This window comes from Bos taurus, unplaced genomic scaffold, assembly GCF_002263795.3.
Source record: "Bos taurus isolate L1 Dominette 01449 registration number 42190680 breed Hereford unplaced genomic scaffold, ARS-UCD2.0 Leftover_ScbfJmS_1630, whole genome shotgun sequence".
NCBI classification, from domain to species: Eukaryota; Metazoa; Chordata; class Mammalia; order Artiodactyla; family Bovidae; genus Bos; species Bos taurus.
Genome location: NW_020190732.1, coordinates 1 through 15,715, shown reverse-complemented (window position 1 = coordinate 15,715; position 15,715 = coordinate 1). Strand labels below are relative to the sequence as shown.

The 15,715-nt window shown below is 43.9% G+C and overlaps 1 pseudogene; it reads left to right on the top strand.

Moving 5' to 3' along the window:
- Positions 1-1,357: 1,357 nt before the first annotated feature.
- Positions 1,358-15,517, top strand: LOC112445506 (ATP-dependent translocase ABCB1-like; annotated as a pseudogene).
- The last annotated feature ends 198 nt before the right edge of the window (positions 15,518-15,715 follow it).

The following is a 15,715-nucleotide window of genomic DNA, read 5'->3' as shown; positions in this document are numbered from 1 at the left end:
AAACCTTTTAACCCATAAGTGCTGTGAGTTGAAGTGCTCCTGGCAGAACTGAAAGATAAACTCATTTATGCTCAACTATCCCGCTTTCTAATAACAAAACAACTCTGTTTCTCTAAACATCCTGTCAGAGTGCGTAACAGATTGTTGAGACAGAAAAAGAAAAAAATCCCGAACAATTTTGTGGACCAGAATAGATGGAGATGCGACTGAGTCTGCTTTTTCCTCTTCTCTTTGCTTATCTGTGTTTTCTTTCTATTCTACGGTGTTACTATGTATTAAATTATTAATAAAATGAATTTAGAAAGGTTGCATTTAAAAATACCTTTTCCTGTTCATGCACATTTAGAAGGGGCATTCCACATCTCATCCTTTGAAAACATCCAAAGACTTGATCGTCTTCTCTGCTTTCTAGTTGTTTCCACCTAATTTTTCTGATGTGCATTTCTTTTTCTTCCAGGACTTTTTCTCGCTTCTCTTTTTCAAACTGATCATTATACCTCTTTTTGCTAGCTTATTCTGAGAATTTTATTGCTAGTTCCGAAGAGAAATATGAATAAGAAAAATTATAAGCATTGGGAAAGTTACAAAGGTTAAAAAAATCTCAGACAAGTGCTGGTTATCTGGCTTTGTTCCATATGAAAATAAAAATGAGATTGGGTGTTTAAGACATTTACTTAACTCCTTAGTTTTTTCCATAATGCTTCTCCCTAGAAATAAGCATCATTTATTAAGCACTTACTGTGTACATCACAGTGCTACCTGTGCATTATTGTATAGCACACACTCCAGAAAGTAGCCTTGTACTATTAATATCCCCATTGGATATGTGAATAAGTTGAACCTCACACAGGTTTAAAGACTTGTGTAAGATCCTGGAATGCATATAGAGCAGAACTAAGATTTGAGTTCACATCAGTGTAACCCTGAAGTCGGCCTTTGCTGCTCACATGTTGTTTGTCTTGGTCATCCGGATGTCTGAGAGAGCACAGGGTGACCTCCTGGGGACTTGGTGCTGGCTGGCACGGATCGCAGCAGGCCTGTATCTGCTCCGATCGACTGATTCCTGGGCTCTCGAGTGTTGTACCTTGATTATTACGTAAACTTAGGCTAGTAGAGATGGAGTAGAATCTTAGAGGCTTACATAGTATTAATATGAGACTATCATATTTGTGTTTATACTTATTAAAACATCATTTTAAACCATTAACAATACATTTACTGAAGCCAGAGACTGCTCATATAGCTTACACAGTTTTGCAATGTTCAGGCATTGGTGGTCAGTAAATATACATTGAATTACTGAATTTTTTTCATATAATCATTCATGTATTCAAAAATGAGATTTTTTTCCCTTTAGGCCAGAGAAGGCCGGACCACCATTGTGATAGCACATCGTCTGTCCACGGTTCGTAATGCTGATGTCATCGCTGGTCTTGATGATGGAGTCATTGTGGAGGAAGGCAATCACAATGAGCTCATGGGGAAGAGAGGCATTTACTTCAAACTTGTCACAATGCAGGTATAGTCTAGCAGTTTCTCAAGTATCTCAGGCATGAGCTGATTTTTCTGTATTTGGTGCTATAAATAAATGTTACTATTGATTATCTTGAGAAGAGGGAAAAAATTTTTGGGTAGGAAGCGAGGGAGTGAGGATCACACCGTTTTAGATTTTTTTTTCCCTCTTGAAAGGAGAGAAATGAAGAAGGATAGAGAAGGTAAAGTTAAAAGGCTTAAAAGTGAGCTATCCTCTAGCAAGGGCTTCTTAGAGGCCCAGTGGTAAGAATCTGCTGCCCAAGCAAGAGACATGAGTTCAATCCCTAGGTCAGGAAGATCCCTGGAGAAGGAAAATGGCAACCCACTCCAGTATTCTTGCTGGGAAAATTGCACAGCCAGAGGAGCCTGGCAGGTTTACGTTCTCTAGGATTGCAAAAGAGTAGGACCCGACTGAGTGGCTAACCAGCTGCCGCAGCAGTATCCACTCAGCAGCGCTAGCCACACGTGGTCTGTTGAGCACATTAGTGGGGGTAATCTGAATCGAAGTGTTTGTAAGTCGAAAATGATACAGAGTCAAAGACTTAGTCCAAAGAAAATGCAAGCTATCTCAAAAAGTTTTTACACTGATTACATTTAATCTATTCTTAGATACATTAAAGGTTTAGATACAATATATAATTAAAACTAACTTTACCTATCACTTTTTTTTGACATGTTACTGAAAACATTGTGTCTCACAGTATGACTTGCACCGTTATTTGTGTGATGTCACTGTCCAAAGCACATCTGATTGAGCAAATCATCACACAAGGAGGTGACTAGATAAGATACTTGGAATGGATGCCAGATTGTTTCAGCATAGTTTATGGGGATCCTTATTTAATGGTTTCAATTTTCAAATATAATCACAACCAAAAAAATGGCAGTTCCACTTCATCCTTTCCCAAAGGGACTTAAATTACCATTTTCCTTGATATCTGCTGTTGAGCAATTAGATTTCATTGGTTAACTCGCCTAACCAACTTATGCATATTTCTTGTTTATTTTAGACAAAAGGAAATGAACTTGAATTAGAAAATACCCCTGGTGAATCCCTAAGTAAAATTGAGGACTTGTACACGTCCTCCCAAGATTCAAGATCCAGTCTAATCAGAAGAAAATCAACTCGCAGGAGTATCCGTGGATCCCAAAGCCGGGACAGAAAGCTCAGTTCAGAAGAAACTTTGGTACAAAGGAGGCTGCAGACTGATGTCTTTAAGAGTGGGCTAAGGCTGGGATAGGGGTGGGAGCAAGAAAGGGTTATCCAGAATTCCCTGTCCTATCCCTTAGCTTGGTCCACAGACCCAAATCTCAACGTGTTAACTCTAAGGTGGAATTTATGAATGATAATTTATAGGATAAGAACTTTAGAATTAGAGTTTATAATGTAAAGAGATAATAGTGAGTTTTCAAATACAGACATTTTTGTTCTTTCATCGTTACAAATATGTTTGTCATGTTCAGTTCAGTCGCTCAGTCGCGTCTGACTCTTTGCGACCCCATGAATCGCAGCACGCCAGGCCTCCCTGTCTATCACCAACTCCCGGAGTTCACTCAGACTCATGTCCATCGAGTCAGTGATGCCATCCAGCCATCTCATCCTCTGTCGTCCCCTTCTCCTCCTGCCCCCTACCCCTCTAGCATCAGAGTCTTTTCCAATGAGTCAACTCTTCGCATGAGGTGGCCAAACTACTGGAGTTTCAGCCTTAGCATCATGCCTTCCAAAGACATCCCAGGGATGATCTCCATTAGAATGGACTGGTTGGATCTCCTTGCAGTCCAAGGGACTCTCAAGAGTCTTCTCCAACACCACAGTTCAAAAGCATCAATTCTTCAGCGCTCAGCTTTCTTCACAGTCCAACTCTCACATGCATACATGACCACAGGAAAAACCATAGCATTGACTAGAGGGACCTTTGTTGGCAAAGTAATGTCTCTGCTTTTGAATATGCTTTCTAGGTTGGTCATAACTTTCCTTCCAAGGAGTAAGCGTCTTTTAATTTCATGGCTGCAGTCACTATCTGCAGTGATTTTGGAGCCCAAAAAAATAAAGTCTGAACACTGTTTCCATTGTTTCCCCATCTACTTCCCATGAAGTGATGGGACCAGATGCCATGATCTTAGTTTTCTGAATGTTGAGCTTTAAGCCAACTTTTTCACTCTCTCTTTCACTTTTGTCAAGAGGCTTTTTAGTTGCTCTTCACTTTCTGCCATAAGGGTGGTGTCATCTGCATATCTGAGGTTATTGATATTTCTCCCGGCAATCTAGATTCCAGCTTGTGCTTCTTCTAGCCCAGCGTTTCTCATGATGTACTGTGCATATAAGTTAAATAAGCAGGGTGACAATATACAGCCTTGATGTACTCCTTTTCCTATTTGGAACCAGTCTGTTGTTCCATGTCCAGTTCTAACTGTTGCTTCCTGACCTGCATACAGGTTTCTCAAGAGGCAGGTCAGGTGGTCTGGTATTCCCATCTCTTTCAGAATTTTCCACAGTTTATTGTGATCCACACAGTCAAAGGCTTTGGCATAGTCAATAAAGCAGAAATAGAGCACAGTCTGTCAGATCTCTCCACCATGACCCGCCCATCTTGGGTGGCCCCACGGGCATGGCTTAGTTTCATTGAATTAGACAAGGCTGTGGTCCTAGTGTGATTAGAGTGACTAGTTTTCTTTGATTATGGTTTCAGTGTGTTTGCTCTCTGATGCCCTCTTGCAACACCTGCCATCTTACTTGGGTTTCTCTTACCTTGGATCCAGATGTACGGTCAGACTTAAATATTTATGGAATCATCATGTATTTCTTTAAAAATGAAGGCACAATGTAACAGAATCTGTCTGTACTCTTTAAAAAGATTTATATAGCCGTCAGTTGATAAGGAAGTAGGAATAAGATCTATTTGTTTACAAATTGTTTCATAGAGAAGAACTGTATATCAGTTCAATCCATTAAGATCAGTTATTTTCCTAACAGGTTTGTTGTAATATTTTGTGTTTTCCAGGATGAAAGTGTACCTCCAGTTTTCCTTTTGGAGGATTCTGAAGCTGAATATAACTGAATGGCCTTATTTTGTGGTTGGTGTATTTTGCGCCGATTATAAATGGAGCTCTGCAACCAGCATTCTCAGTCATATTTTCAAGGATTATAGGAGTAAGTGTTTATGTTCATTTTGGCGACTTACCTGTGAGTCCTGACTAAAGAATGAACTGTTTTGTATTTGTAAATTTATATAAAAGCACAAAAAACCGTGCATTGTACCTTCATATAACAGCTTGAAGATGTAGAAGTTTTATTTGTGTTAGGAAAACTGATTTTTCAAAACTTACTTTGTCGTGGCAGTTGGTTTCTATCCCAGGGCCCTGGGAATGAGGTCCTGTAAATCAGTCCATGAAACTGACCAGGTGACTGTCCCTACCTGCCATCGCTGGACTCTGAGTCAGCCTCAGCAACAGTTCTGTGACTGGTGTACAGGGTTCCTCGTGTATTCATCTCACCAGCTCAAGGAAGAGCCAGTCTCTGACTCGTGTACTTGTCAGGACGTGATGGGCTGAGCACTTGGCCTCTGTGGGATGTCCATCCCACGTATTAAGATGAAAACAAATGGGACGGCTTGAAAAGACTCAGGCTGACAGATACTGGTCGCCCTGCTTTTCATGGTGTCATTTTCAACCATAAAGTTACAATCTCACAAGTCAGATTTTGGTGCAGTGTGAAGGAAGATGGTTTTCTTTCTCTGTGAAGTGGTTGTTCTCTGCATGCTTTTTGAGCCCAAGGCATCCTGTTTAGCTCTTTTAACCAAGGTCTCCCAGTGTGGTTCCGGGTGAGCTGGCTGTAGTTCCCCACTGTCTGTCTAACAGGCCACCCTACAAAGAAGGCTGGCTGAAGAAGCCTCCTTTCTTCAGAGAGACCTGGGCTGAATATATGAGCTCACTTCCTGGGCTCTCCAAAACCACATCAGCAAATGTGTCTCCAGACACCTTGAGACAGTTGGAAATGTCGCCGTGTGAAACAACAGACTGCCATACAGTGTAGTTTCCATCAGAGGAATAAGACAGTATTTGTCCTCAGTTCTGCGGTAGTGGGTTTGGTGCTGACTTGAAGCACCCATTACTTCAAGAAGGAGTATGAGCGGAGGAAGAGTTGGATGGATCAATGAATGAGTGACAGGCCTTGGGCCCTAGGGAAGGCACGATACCGCCCATTGAAGTCTGGCCTTCGGGAAGCCTGCCTGAGCTCCACATCTAGGCCCTCTTGACCCCAGTACTATAACTAGGTGTAAAATGGGTCAGACTGTGAATGATTTCGCAGTGTACTGAAACCTTAAATATTTTCTTTGCCAATTTCACCAGAAATGTGGATGATGAAACCAAACGACAGAACAGTAACTTGTTTTCACTGTTGTTTCTAATCTGAATTATCTTTTATTACATTTTCCTTCAGGTAAGTGTCCACATTTTCATTTCTTTTTCCCATTTGGAGAAATGTATCATTACCCAACTGGCGGGATTTATTAAACATCTGTGTGATTTGCTGTTAGTAGAGTCATTCCTCTAGTCACTGGGCTCTTAGCAGTCAGTTTCCTTGACTTAAATCAAAGATGTTTTCTTCCTCTGGCTTCCTCTTACACCCCAAGGGAAGGAACCCTTGCTTCCTTCCTTCTCCCCACTTCTCCACTGACTGGAATGTTCATGAAGTCAGAGGGAACGGAGTGTTTGATCTAACACAATGATTGGAAGTAAAAGCAGGGGTCTTAGAAATGGAAGCTAAGGGGAGCTGTGGACGCATGTTTGGATATATAAGTACTGCCATCAGTTCTGATACTCAAGTATCTTCCAGTGTTCTAAAAGCAAGAACAACCTCAGAGCCCCATAAGCCAGTCATGCTGATTTTAAAAATATCTGAAGAGTTTGTCATTCTTTTCCTGAAAAGGAAGCTTTCTAATGATGGAAGAATGTCAGTCTTCAAACAAAAACTGTAGTAAGCATATTCAAAGTATGCTTTACAGATTGCAGATCATTTGGTTGAAATGAAATTGCCAGGAGTTTAAGCACTCTAGATGCTCCGCATCGGTAAGGCAGTATGGGCTTTGGTGTTAGGTGTAGGGTCAGGTATGAGTTGCACCAGTTCCTAATTCTGTGTCCTTGGGCAAGTAAATAACTGAAACTGTGTAAGCCTCGGTTCCTCATCTGTTAGAATGGGGAGAATGGCAGCTGCTCTTGATGATGAAAAGAGGGTAAGGTCCTACTTGTGTGTGAGATGATTATAAACATAATCACTTATTAATTAATGAGTGGTTGCAGCTGCTGCTAAGTTGCTTCAGTCATGTCTGACTCTGTGTGACCCCATAGATGGCAGCCCATCAGGCTCCTCTGTCCCTGGGATTCTCCAGGCAAGAATACTGGAGTGGGTTGCCATTTCTCCTTCTCCAATGCATGCCTGCATGCTAAGTCACTTCAGTTATGTCTGACTCTGTGCGACCCTATGGACAGCAGCCCTCCAGGCTCCTCTGTCCATGGGATCTCTAGGCAAGAATACTGAAGTGGGTTTGCCATTTCCTTCTCCAGAATGAGTGGTTAGTCACATGTAATTTTAAAGATAGAACTCTATTTTGCATGGTGTGAGTATGTTTATATATTTTGAATAGACAGGACACTTTTCTGGACATGAATAGGAGATCCCAAATCCTGGACTGTTTGTTACTGAGTCCTTCAAGTCTCTTTGGGGAATCTGATCAAACGAGAATAAATGTGACACTCTAACTTGTATACAGATTGTCATACTAAGTATTAACGCCAGAGAAGTTGGGAGAATGTAGAGGTTGCTGAGGGTGCAGTTGGTTAAGGAGTTGGGAGCAGGATAGGCTTTGAGCTGGAAATCTGAATTGGTGACGCAAAGGCAGACAAAGTGGTACCTTTGTCACACAGTGATGCCAGGGAGAGTGGAGCCTGGCTTGCGTGGCAAACCGGGGTGAGAACAAAGGCTCTGAATTCCAGGACCTCAGAAGTGCAGAGGTGGCACTGTGCCAACAATGGGATTAGAACATGGTGTTAGCCCCTCATTTAGAAAAGCAAGGAAGGAGCTCCACTGGGGGATAGTCAGGCTCTGGGTGCTCATTCTGGTTAAGATTCTTTAGATGCACATCAGATTCCAGCTCTGCCACCTTAGAACTGTAGCCTCTGGCCACTTCCAGCCTCCTCAACCTCCATTTCTTCTGTAAAGTGGTAATTATAGGTTTGTCCTGAGGACTTGTAGAGATAATGTTCCTGAATACTTACAATGGCTGCTACTGCTAAGTCACTTCAGTCTTGTCCGAGTCTGTGCGACCCCATAGACGGCAGCCCCAGGCTCCCCCGACCCTGGGATTCTCCAGGCAAGAACACTGGGAGTGGGTTGCCATTTCCTTCTCCAATACATGAAAATGAAAGTGAAAGTGAAGTCGCTCAGTCGTGTCCGACTCTTCTCGACCCCATGAACTGCAGCCCACCAGGCTCCTCTGTCCATGGGATTTTCCAGGCAAGAGTACTGGAGTGGGGTGCCATTGCCTTCTCTGGCTAGTTCTCAACCAATGACAAGAGTAGTATTCTCATAGTGGCAAGATAGTTGAGGTTGCATTCAGTTTAAAGCAGAAACCTTCATCTGGTCATTTCCTATAAAGTTAATCATTTTGGTAACGACAGGCTTCAACTCAGTTAATCCAGGGTCTCTTTCTCTCCCCCTTGTCCTGGTGGTGTGTACTAGCAGAGAGGGTACGCAGTATTGCAGCATGGGTGGGGGGGCGCTGGTCTGTGCACCTCCCCTGCCCCCCGCTTCACACTGGTGACCGGAGGGGCTGGTGGGCCTGCAGTTACATGGTCCAGCCTGGCTGTCCCCCTTGATCAGGACACGAGGAAGAGTTCGCTTTCTCTTCACTTGGGCTCTTTGCCTGTGTTTCTCCCTCTCTCTCTCTCCTCTCTCTCTCTCTTCTCTTCTCTCTGTCTCTCTCTCGATGATGTCCCGCCTGCCCCCTGGAGTGTGAGGAGCTACGGTTGCCTTCCATCGTGTCTCAGATGCTGCAGGAGACTCTGGGCTCTTTTAGGCTTCCCATCTTCCCAAAGCACCATCCAGCCATTTCCATTCTGCTCTCCCTGGGCCATTGTGTGGCAGGCTCCATCTGTGAAATCCCCTTCCCGAGCTCCAGAGAGAAAGTGGCGCAGTGCCTCAGTCTGGCCCTGTATATCCCAAGCTCCCAGGACGAGGGTCTGTCCTCCTTCCTCCCCAGATGTGGCCCAGCATGGCCATAACAATCACATCTTACGCTCGGTCTCTCCTCCCAGGCATAGGTCATATCCTTGGGAAAGGGGGAGATCAGTGCAGAAACTGTCTCCAGTAAGCCTTCCTTTCCAACCTATTTCTCTCCTAGACTTTGGCTTTTCTTTGACTTGGAACAAAGCATTTGATGTCTTTGTTCTCTGCATCTTTTATGGCTGGAGCGGCTGCAGATTCCTGTTTTTCCAGGTTGCACCTCAGGTCTGGTGTAATTGTGACCAGTGCCCGCCCTCACCCCCGCAATTCACTCTCAAAAATTTTCCTGCTTGGGATGATTCATAATATAAACCCCTGGGTTAGAGTCGAATTCCCCTTGCCATGGGAACAACTCCCCAACTTCCTCAGTGGCAGGCCCTGGTTCCTGAGAGACAGAAGCAGGAGTGGGAAGGGAGACAGAGGAACCACTTTCCTGTAGATCCGCAATGGGCCCCGCCGGCTGGTTGGGGTGCGGCAGTGTCGATGTCAGAACCGGATCCTCCCAGCTCTGCTGGTGTGCGCCACGCTTGTGGTCGTCGCTGTTTGAGGAGCAGGGCCGCCAAGCCTTGAAACCGGGGCTTCCGACTTTGGTGTCCTGCCCCGGCGCTGACCCCACGTCCCTTTCCCGGGTGTCGCCGGCGGCCGGGCCTCTGACCAGCCTTCTCCCTGTGGCGTGTCCCTCCCCACAGGGCTTCACGTTCGGCAAAGCAGGCGAGATCCTCACCAGGCGGCTGCGGTACCTGGTTTTCAGGTCGATGCTGAGGCAGGTAGGTCTGCCGGGGATGGCGCCCGGGGGTGTGCACTGTGCCCTGTGGGCAGGCGCTGGGATTGCTGTTGGGCCGCAGCGCGAGCCCGGGGTGCTCTGCTGGGGATGGGCTCGGGACCAGGGTCCCGCGCGCCAGATGGCGTCTCCCAGGCGGGCTCCCCTCCGCCCTCCGCCTCAGCAGCTGCAGGCGGAGGAGATGGAAGCAATATTCCGTGCCCCCACATCCCTCTCCTCTCCTTCTTTCCTTCTCTCCCCGGGAGACCCGTGATGCTCGTGTTTATTCCTGCCAAGAGGTGCCCTCTGAACCCTTTGTTTCCACAGATCAAAAGTCAGCCCCGCGGCCCACTTGCTGCTGCTTGGTTTCTGTGCTGGGGCTTGGCTGATAGACTCGTTCCAGCTGCACTGTTACTAGCGGATAGTGACTTAGGTCTCCCACACTGGGCACCTCCCAGGCCCTGACAGCACGTGGATGTGAATGTTTCTCAGGGGAAGGGGAGAGGGGTCCTACACATGTCACTCAAAGCAGATCAGTTCAAAGGGTCTTTAACAATCACGCACATTTTGCCTGTGACTTTGTAACTTTACATTTTAAAAGCACTAATACGGTGATACTTCAGAAGAATGCCTCAGATATACCTGGGGAGATGGGGCAGGGTTTAAACCCTGGCTCATAAGTATAATGATCCCCTGCTGCTTAAAAACAAGATGTGTTTATGGAGATTGCTGGCTTGGGACTGACAGAGCCAGGACCAAGTCCAGTGAGTGAGAGAGCACTGTTTGGTGTAGGGCCTCTTGTCAGGATTTTCAGTCAGACGGTATTTATAACAGATCCGAACTAGACTCAGGGCCTGGGCCCAGGGCTAAAATGCCCCATTCCCCTGCCAGGCCCCGTAGGCCGGACTCCTAGGCCCCTTATACTTTGGATTTGAGCTGAGGATTTGTGTCATACCGTCTCCACCAATTATTCAGTCCGGCCATCATGCATTAAGTGCCTTCTGCTTACAAGGCATAATACTCGTATTGTAAGGTCTTCAAGTCAGAGTGGTGCCTGTATATGTGGCAAGCTGTGTTCCATTGGGGAGACACTTAAGCACTAACAATTTTTTAAAAATCAAATGGATATGTACTATAATAAATTTATAATGCGATTATTAATTCATTTTTTCTTAAATATTTGATAAATGCTGCTTTAACTGCAAATCACAGTTAACGTTAACTTCTTAGGACCTTAGTTATTTTTGTAACAGACACAAACTGAGACACAATATTTTTTAGTGTTTTTGTATTTAAAAGTGTAAGTTTTTATAAAGAAAAATTCCTGTTTATGTTGAGTGTTAAACTTTAATCTAGACTTCTTTGGTTTATTTTTTTTGTTTAACCCGATTCATTTATTGGCCCATAAACTATAGTCAGCTGTTTATTTGACTTCCTCTATTTGAATGTCTATTAAGAATTTCATACAAATGTCTCCAAAACAGCTTGGGACACCCCTCCCACCCTTTGCCAAAGGGCTTACTCCTCACCTAGACCTCCCCAATATCAGTAATGGCCCCTCCATTCTGCCAGTTGGCTCAGGTTAAAGTCCTAGGAGTTGTCCTTGTCTCCTCTTCTTTGTCCGATATTACAACAGCCTCCTAACCTGTCTCACTGCCTCAATCCTTAACCTAGTTCACTCATTCATTGCCCAAGAACCAGAATCATTCTTCCAAGATAAAAGTTAAATCACATCCCTCTGCTTAGAAGCTGCTGAAAACTGCCCATATCTCTCAGGGTAAAATCTGGTATCTTGTTTTTTTTGTCCATGTGATGCAGCTTGTGGGATCTTAGTTCTCTGACTAGGGATTGAACCCAGGCCCTCAGCAGTGAAAGCGTGGAGTCCTAGCCACTGGACCACCAGGGAATTCCCCAAATTTGGAATCTTTGCATTTGCCAGTAAAGTCACAAACTCTGTGTCCCCACTACCTCCCCAGACCTCATCTCTTAGAGCTTCACCTCCTTCCCCATATACAGTCTGCTCTCTACACATTGGCTGACATAAGTGGATATGGGGTAGGGAAGAGGGAGAGCCCAGTGAGCATGGATGTCTGTCCTGAGGAAGAGGCAACTTCTGTACATTTACATGGAGGTGCTTTTAAGGCTGGTGACGACCTTTACGCTTTCTTGCTTGTATGTGAGCAGATCAAAAATGCCTCTGCCTCGGGGCTTTCGCACGTGCTGTCCCTTCCTTGACCAGATACTCTCATCCCTCTCCGTCCTCAGGTCTCTGCTCAAAGGTCACCTGAGAAGGCCTTCTCGCTCACCTCCCCAGTCTATAAAATGGTGCTGCCCCCTCTTCTTTTCCCTTCTTACCCCATTCTGGTTTTCTCCCTAGCATTATTACCCCTTGGCATGGTGTTTATTAATTTGTGGCGTCTGTCCCTGGAATCTGCTTCATGAAAGCAGCAAGTCTGTCATTTTTGTTCACTGTTGAATAGGTCCAACACCTGGCAATTATGTTTGGAACAGAGTAGGCCCTCAAAAATTTTTATTTGAGAAATGTTCTCTTTATGACTTTATTAAGTCCTTTTCTTATCTATTCAGTGTCAAATCCTAAGTGCTTAATGTAGGGGATAAGGGCACCCTGTGAGTCTCTTGAGCTGAAGGTCTCATGCGTCAGGCTTTGAGATAATGAAATGAGTTTCTCTGCCACAGGATGTGAGCTGGTTCGATGACCCTAAAAACACCACGGGAGCATTGACGACCAGGCTTGCCAATGACGCCGCTCAAGTTAAAGGGGTATGACTGCCTCCTTTCTGCTGTGATTGTCCTAATGGGCCATTTAGAATTTGAGCATGAAACTAATTCTCTCACTACAGTTAATTCTCATCATCATTTAGAAAATGTCAAACCTTTAACCTATGCGATATAGCATGTGTCTTATGGAAAAAATATTATCTGTTTAAATATCATATGCTGTATCACTATAACAGTGATGACTTTTGAGCTTTGTTTTGTTATTTTCCATCTTATTCATGGCATAATCTAAATACATGTAGAAGGATAATTATTTAAAAAGGAATTATTTATCAGTGTATCATGCAAGCCCAGTCTTTTTTTTTTAATCTTTTCAGTCTGTTTTAATGCTTTGCTAATCCCCAGAAAATTGTAATTGCTACTGAAAAAAAGTGTGTGTAGTTGCTGTAAGAAAATTTGGGGGCACTGAATTCAGAGGGGAGGGAAGAAAATTTAGACAAAGGTTGAAAGAAATGAAACGAGTATGAAAAAATTAAAACAAGGGTAAAAGGAACAATTGTATCAGACTATAAAACTTAAATTCTGCTGCTACATGAATCTCTTTAATTAATATAACTAGAAACTATTAGACCAGCAGGTTTTGACTGGTGGGTAAAGTGATAATTTCTTCTTTAACTGCACCATGTGTGCAAACTAAGTTGCTTCAGTCGTGTCTGAGTCTTTGCAACCCTATGGACTGTGGCCCGCCAGGCTCCTATGTCCATGAGGATTCTCCAGGCAAGAATACTGGAGTGGGTTTCCATGCCCTCCTCCAGAGGATCTTCCTGACCCAGGGACTGAGCCCACGTCTGTTACGTCTCCTGCCTTGGCAGGCGGGTTCTTTACCACTAGTGCCACCTGGTCTATTTATGACAAAAATCCACAGGATGATGGATTTTGTCTTAACCTTGTTTCACTCTTGGGCTCTGGCTTTAGAATGTTACCTACCCTCCTCCTTGTTGAAAAACTTCTGGCTTCTAGTAATCTATGCTCTCCCATGGAGTGTTCTAGAGACTCTTTTTCTGTATGAGGAATACATATTGGGATGGTGAATGTGTCATTAGAATAAAGAACAGTAACCAGTGCAAAGTCACCAAAAGCATTTAATCATACTATGCCAAGGGGCTTACTTCCCCGCCAGCTTAAGGTTCTAGGTTTTTTTGGATCATCTTTCATGTACATTAAAGAAGCACTTTAATCCATTTTACTTACTTCCGTGGCCTTGGCTGCCATCCTCAGTGAAACGTTTATGTGTATGGAAGCTTAGGTACTCGAGTAATTTGTCTGCTGTGAACTTGGGGGATGTTCTGAGTGCTTCTTGCAGTCGGGTGCTGTGGGAAATGAGTTCTGAGTAGGGCTTGTGGATACTGAAAAAGGAACAGTCTCCATCTTGCCTGTGCCACAGACTCTTTCCAGATTATAACCCTTGACTTTGAAATTGAAAATGTGCAAATACAGAGCTGATTTGAAAGGCCACTCCACTCTGACTTATGCCAGATATGGCTAAACCTCCCTTTATATAAGCTCAGTGATGGCATCAGATAAAAATAAATGCTCTGTTATATATGCCGTTTCTTGCAGCCCTGGTGCAATTCCTTGGTATGGAATTTAATTCTAGAGCTACTGGTAGTTTTGTAATACTATTTCCCCCTAGTTACTGGTTTGGTGTTTGTATCAACATAAGTTTCAAATGATTTCAGAAGGTTGACATTGAGGCAGGGGGCTGGGAAAGAATTCTGTCTTAAAACTCAGAGTCGCCAGAAGCTTTGGTTATTAATCAATGTACCTAGTCATTTTGGGGTTGGGAAAAATTTGACCAGGGCCCCAGAGGTGGAAATGACCACTCTAGACTGTTCTCCATCATTAATCTTTCCCTGAGAATGGCCCCACTCAAGCAGAGGAAATTTGGAGAGTTGATAAGACATGGGCCAGAGCAGGAATTTGGAAAGGCTTGAGGTTGTGGGGCATTTCCAGGGTAAGGAAGAGAAGTGTAGAGCAGTGAAGCGAATTGACTCTGTATTTTGACTTCTGACTTTTCAGTTGGAAATAACTGAATGCTTCTGACAGTTGTGCTTCAGTCTCCTTCTGGCATGTAAACGGAAGGTTCTGATGCCTGCTTAGTATTGTAAATTTAAATTCCATAACATTCAGCTCTGTGTATTTTTTCTGAACATAGTCTCTCTAGCTCTAGCTCAGTCATGTCCAACTCTTTTGCGACCCCATGGACTGTAGCTCACCAGGCTCCTCTGTCCATGGGATTCTCCAGGCAAGGATCCTGGAGCGGGTTACCATTTCCTACTCCAGGGGATCTTCCCGACCCAGGGATGAAACCGCGGTCTCCTGCATTGACAGGTGGATTCTTGACCACTGTACCACCTGGGAAGCCCTGTAAACACAATAAGCATCTCAAATAAGCCACAAAATATCTGGATACCCTCAATGATCAATATTAGGTTTAAATTATGGGTAGTTATACATCTAACATTGGAAATTTCCAACAGTCCCAGTTGAACGTAATTGTCAGACTATTTTATCTTGCTAATTTGCAGAGCTTGCATTAGGGATCATGGTGTCATTTTTTAATGAAAAGTTTTGTGGTCTTAAAAAATCAAATGAGATAGAAATATGTAATTGAACTCTGAATTATTGACCTACTTTCAATATTTATTCGGAGGTCATGAAAATCCTCATCTGGGAAACCAAATAAAGTTACATGTAAACTTTTACTACTAACTTATTAGATCATAACCGAGGAGATGAGATTTTCACAAAGCTGAATTTTCACAATCCCTAAGAAAATGCATAAGCGTGGACTTTAGAGATGATCGGAAGGTGTCTCTCTAACAGTGTTTTCTGTTTGTTTTGCAGGCTATAGGCTCCAGGCTTGCTATAATTACCCAGAATATTGCAAATCTTGGCACAGGCATTATTATATCCCTCATCTATGGCTGGCAGTTAACACTTCTCCTGTTAGCAATTGTACCATCATTGCAGTAGCAGGAGTTATTGAAATGAAAATGTTGTCTGGACAAGCCCTGAAAGATAAGAAAGAACTAGAAGGTGCTGGGAAGGTGAGTCAAATGAGATAACATTTCTGACCTGGGTAAGTAAAATATTCTAAGCAGTGTTGTTCTGTTAGTCGTGGCTACTTTCTGTGCTCTGAGGATGGCTTTTTTTTTGTTTATTTGGCTGTGCTGAGTCTTCCTTGTGGCCTGTGAACTTAGTTGCAGCGTGTGGGATCTTAGTCCCTGGACCAGGGATTGAACCTTGGCCCCTGGCGTTAGGAGCACAGGGGTCTTAACCACTGGACCACCAGGGAAGTCCCTGAGAATGTTTTTATAACCATTCCTCAAAGCAGTCTT